This window comes from Adiantum capillus-veneris, chromosome 9 (assembly GCF_014529385.1).
Source record: "Adiantum capillus-veneris isolate H3 chromosome 9, ASM1452938v2, whole genome shotgun sequence".
NCBI classification, from domain to species: domain Eukaryota; kingdom Viridiplantae; phylum Streptophyta; class Polypodiopsida; order Polypodiales; family Pteridaceae; genus Adiantum; species Adiantum capillus-veneris.
In genome coordinates, this window is record NC_140939.1 from 105,503,958 (window position 1) to 105,510,231 (window position 6,274).

A 6,274-nucleotide genomic window follows, 5' to 3' on the forward strand; every position below is an offset into this window, starting at 1 on the left:
CTATAAGAGTTATACATGAAATATGGGACTTAGAAGATCAAAAGAATGTTGGCATTGATAAACATATTTCCCATAGCTGAGATAGATCTAAACACAATTTTTTTGGATTGGGAAAAGGTAGAATAATAAAGATAATAGTACCCAAACAACCTCTTTCAGTCAAATTTGGGGGAAAGACCAGTGAATCTGGATGGTAGGCCTTCATGAGAACATAAAAGCCAAACTAATGGAGAAACTAGACCAGATGGAGAGGACATGGAAAACATGCAGTAGAATGCACATGCACCTGAGCGCAATAAATGGGTACCATTTGATCGAGAGGGGGGTTCAATTAACACAGATAATTCTTACAATAAATATGAATTAGGCATACACACAAAAAAAAACAAATTGTATCACTACCAAGACAAAAAGGGGTATTGACCTAAAGGTTTGCCAACATTGGATTACATTGAAACCAGATGCATGACTATTATGACTCCAGACTCTACAAGATACATCTAAATTATGAAAATGAATTGAATGAAGAAGTTGATAAGTTATTGAAGAAAACTTCATCACTAAAGTAGCAAGTAGTGTGTGATTGTTTCCCACTGTGGTAATCCCAAAGAAGAATGGAAAATGTAGGCTCTACATGGACTACAAGAAATTGAATGTTCAAACAACAAAAGATCCATTTTCATCGCCTTTATAGATATGATGCTAGATGAATTTGGGCATGAAATGTACTGCATATAGTGGGTGTAATCAATTGAATATAGCACCAAAAGATCGGGTGAAAACAATGTCCATCGCTAAATGGGGAGCTTTCACGTTTTTTGTTATACCATTTGGCCTATGTGATGCTCTTCAATGTATGATGGAGATCTTAAGTGAATTCTTATACAAGTTTTTGGCAATATTCGAGACACACACACACACACACACGGAGGGACTCCAGATAGGCTACTGACAGAGAGAGAAGGAGAAAGAACAATTCTCAGAGGGAGAGAGGGGTGTTGAGGGGAGGGTGATGGAGGGGCTTGAGGCCCACCCTTGCTCCCTTGGTGTTTTGGGAAGGTGGCAGCAAGCTACCCCCTCCAGACATATATTAAAAAAACATTTTTCTTCATAAAAAATGTTCTCATGGGCCAGTTCTCACGGCTGAGGTCGGAAAAGGTCCTCCGAGATTCCTTCTCCAAGGGTAGCACCCCACCTTCTGTTAAACTTTGTACAAATTTCCCAACTCAAAAATCTTTCAACCCTTTTTGTGCTAGATCTCTATACACTCAGCGCCTAAGTTTCCCGAGCTCGTGAATGCCTCAAGACACAACTGTAGATAATTTCATTTGGAGGGAAACTTTTCCCTAGGTGGAAACAATTTTTCTTGAAGACCCTTTTACTTCTTGATTCACCATTTTTGGCATGCATTTCAATCAAAGCATTGCCGAGCACTTCTTCCTCAACAGCCTTCCGACTAATTGCAGGTTTTCTTTGCCCGCATCAGCATCAGATAATTTCATTTGGAGGGAAACCTTTCCCTAGGTGGAAACAATTTTTCTTGAAGACCCTTTTACTTATTGATTCACCATATTTGGCATGCATTTCAATCAAAGCATTGCCGAGCACTTCTTCCTCAACAGCCTTCCGACTAACTGTAGGTTTTCTTTGCCCGCATCAGCATTTTGCATAGTGTTGCACTCCTTCAAGATGCAAGATGGGATTTTTTCGTAGATTTTCTTTTAATTTTTTCCATGTTTTCTCTTAGCTATGTACAAGTGGCGGTTTCTTTGGGGGGTGGTGAAAAGCATGCACCACCTATCTCTTTGTCATGCCAAGGGCATCCCAAGGGGGGTCACGGACCCAGGCCAAGCAGCCAGCTACGAGTGTGGATTGGGGATTCAGGCCAAGAGCCACCATATATACGGGAGGTTTGGGTGGTGAATCTGGCAAGGTAGTCCCCAGGGTAAATGGTATCACAGCTTATTTTAGACAAGGGCAAGCGTGGTCCTCTCATGCTTTTGCATGTGCATGCAAAAGGAGCCGTGGAAGGGATCTCTTGCCAGGCAGGGACGAAGACGAAGAGGGCGACCCCGTGTTCAGGGCCTCTTGAGGCAAGGGGAGGTGGCGCATCGACCGACTCCAAACCATACGATGTGGAGCTTGACGGGTGCGCAAGGCCACGAGCAAGAGAATACGACACAGTAGCTCACACCGAGGAGCACTTCACTGCAAAGGGTGTGCAACTTTACCCCCTTGACTGCCTGCTGTGCCATAGCCACCTGTGGTGAGTCCTTTTCTTTCACACGCGACACCCAAGGTCCCTTGGCCTTAGGGCAAATTAAATAAGGATCCCTCTCCTTAAGGAAGGTGTCCACGGCTGCAACCCCGGCAAGGTGAAAACACTTGCCAACCTCGGCAAGGTGTCGCATCTTGGCACATCCAACAACCGTCGTTGAAATTGCAGAGCTTCGGTCATCATACCTTGCAAAAGTCATTTCAAGCTTCTGAACGTGCTCTTTCCTTGAGCCGTATACACAGAAATCATCTATGAACCCTTTAACAAACTTCCCAAGAAACAGGGTAAGGACCCAATCCACTTTTCTTTCAAAAGCTCCAGGCCCATTTGTTAACCCAAAAGGAAGGCAGCAAAAGTAGAAACAACCCTATGGAGTGATAAAAGTAGTATTTTTCCGGTCCTCAGGAGCAAGGATAAGTTGAAAATATCCTAAATAACCATCACATATACTATATCTATCAAAGCTATCCACTGCATCTAAAAGTTGATCAATGAATGGTAAAGGATAAGGATCTTTCTTGGTCACTGCATTTAATAATCAACGCAAATTCTCCAACACCCATCTTTCTTTGGAGTGACCACTACAGGGCTCACCCATTCAGCATTATCAACTGGCACAATGAACCCTGCATCCAAAAGTTTATCCACTTCTTCCTTTAAAGCATTAATTTGCTCCTTACCCATCCTTCTTAATTTCTATCTTATTGGCTTTGCCCCTTCAAGTAGTTCAATCTTCACAGGATCTCCAACAAAACCCCTTATTTCTTGATATGAAGTGATGAAAAGATTTGGAAACATGTCCAACATTGTTAAGTACTCCCTTCTTTCTCCTTGTGTCAAATCACCAACAAAACCCCTTATTTCTTGATATGAAGTGATGAAAAGATTTGGAAACATGTCCAACATTGTTAAGTACTCCCTTCTTTCTCCTTGTGTCAAATCAGTACTCAGCATATTTTGAATCAACTCCTTCTTCACTGCAATTCTTGTTTAGGCTGCATCTACTCCTCAAGTTTCTCTAAAAGGCTTGAAGCATTTATATCCCCTGACACTTGCAATACTTCACCAACTTATCTCTTCTCCTCATCCAACAACAAGAATGACACTTCACCCTCATCACTGGAACTAGAAGCAGTGCTACTTTCTGAATCTTCAAGACTGTCTTCACTGGTAACTTCGGATTCATCATTTTCACTTACATCTTCTAGCCCCAAGGTTGCTTGGTAGTCATATCAGACACCCTCTTTTCACCTTTCTTGACATACACATAGATTGTGCCATTGCCCCAATCTTGCACAGCACCAACGGCTCTCAACCAAGGTCGTCCCAAAATGAGAGGAAAAGCTTTGAGGCCAGCTAGCATAACATGAAAGTTTACTATAACCTTCACGTTAAAGACTTCAACTTCAAAATTCTTAATCAACCCCAAACACTTCAATTTGGCATGGTTTGCTAGTTGAATCCTAAACCCAAAGCTTTTGCATGTAGTGAGACCCAGTCTCTCGACACATGACTGTGTGATCACACAAACTTGAGCACCTCCATCAATGTAGGCCTCCCCCATGCCCACACCTTTGTGCCAAGCGTTCCAAATGTCAGGTAAATCTCCCATAGTCAACACTCTGACTTGTCCATGCTTTGGCTCTTTCTCTTGATTCACTAATGACTTCCACTGCCTCTTAAGTTTGGGCACCATATTCATCAACTGCCCAAAAGTGCAATCTACTTTCCTCCTTAGCAGGTGGTCCTTTAAACAGTAAGCTGTTTAGCCTTCTCCCAAAGGTAAATTTGCTACTTCAAACCGTCTACAAGGTCTTCTCTTCCTCTTGACTTTCGCATCTTCACCCTCTTTCTCTTTCCCTTTCTTCTTTTACTGGGACTTGGAGCGGCATAGCCTTCCCTCTCTTTTTTGTACCTTTTTCTTTCTATATTGAGTGATTACTTTGATTAATATCAAATCCATCAAGATTCAATTGTTGTGTTCTTTTGAAAATTTTCCTCTCTATTTCTAGTTGTTGACAATCTTTTCTTGAACTTTTAAGAATACTTTGAAGTTCTTTCGTATTTTTTCTTTCCATCTGTATTTATAGTAACAAAATGATATCATTTTAAAATTGAAATATCATTACACAAATATACATTCATAAATATATAAATATATAAATGTATGTAGATATCTACTACTTATAAACATATAAATTTTATGCTAGTATGTATGTACATAGATACTTACATTTAGACTTTATAGTCATAAAACTATTGTCAAGGTTTATAAACCTTTACTTAAATCAGTTTCTATGAGCATATATTTGATTTTAATATTTTTTCATCATATTAAAAGATATATTAGATACTATTTGGAGACAATTTAATGTAAAAAAGATATACAAAAAAAATTTACCGTGTATTGGTTTTAAAAAGGGCTTTGAATTTTTTTGGGATTGATAATTCTCTTCAGAGAATGGATTATAGAGTGTACATATTTTGTTGATAATTCTTTGTTTTGAGGTACTTTCACTTTATAACAATCAATGATGAATAATCTCTCACATATAATGAGAAATTTCAATAATGTTTCCCATAATTTTGGTTCGCAAATTTATATCTCCATCAAATAATATGGTTTTTTTATTTCTTCCCCAAATGAAATATTCTTTCAAGCAACAAATGTTCTTTTCAAACAGTGATGGGAATAAACTCGTTTGATTTCTTTGCTTGCAATTTTTGTTGTGTTCAAAAATTCAAGACTCATTCATTTTTGTCTTTGATTACCTTAGTTGACATCTACAAATTATATAAAGAAAGGATTAATTAAGAGATTTTTAATTCTATATACAACTCAGTTGGTTTGTTTTGTTATAAAATATCTTGAAGATCTGTGCATATGCCTTTTACATAATTGAGAATCTACTCGATAATATGTATGCTCTCCCTAAAACCATTAAACAAAGATTGATGTAAAATGGCATTTTATTACGTTTATGTGTGTGTGTGTGTGTGTGTGTGTGTGTGTGTGTGTGTGTGTGTGTGTGTAGCTGTTTAAATCTTAACTAATAAGACATAATTGAATTTTTACATTCAAAAGACAGTTGGCCAAGGAATAATGAACTGATATGTACAAAAATAACTCAATGTCAGAATTATTTAGGTACAATGATTGTAGGAAAAATATCCTCTTTCAGTAAGATCATTAGTAAAAGAACTTCTCCGTTCCTCAGTGAGTATTTCATTAAAGTAAGGTTGCTTGCCAAAGAAAAGAAAACCCTCCAAGATAAGATAGAGTCCTTACCTGCATCCATCCAAATAAGACAACAATTCAGTTAGCCTTGGATGTGTTTTACAGGTATCGATGGACCATATCAGTTGTTATCCATGTCCATCTTATAGATTTTAGTTACTTTAGACAAGCTAGGTTATTCATTAGAAATGGTATGTTTAGCAATATTTTCTTATTACTTCACAAATGACTGTTACAGTCTACTTTCTTACATGGTGAAGTTTATTAAGAGTCAAACTATTTCGAGATCCATAGCTCAATAGCTATGTAACCATATACTTACCTTCAGAATTGGTAAACCCATGGTATCAAAGGTACCCCTTTAGATAAAGGGATGTGAAATCCGACTTACTTTTTGTCAACCAAAGGTATCAAATGAGGGTGATAACTACCTCGTTTTTTTAAATAACCAATAAGATACTAGTATGACCGGTTAGTAGAGTAGCAAGACTGCTTTTCCTTAATGTGGAACCTTATTTTTTCAGAGCAATAGCTTGCATGCTATGTCATAGCCGAAAAAAACCAGCCATATACTTACCTTCATCATCCCAAGATATCCATAAATCATTAGCAACTTTTTAGGAGCAGTAGTCTCCCAAGAGGTTTTAAGAACAGTAGCTCGGTTATTATGCCAGGAGCCCAAAGCAGTTGTTTACATACTTACCTTCAAAAATTAATAGACCCATGATTTCATTATACCAGCTATTGTCATCCCTTTA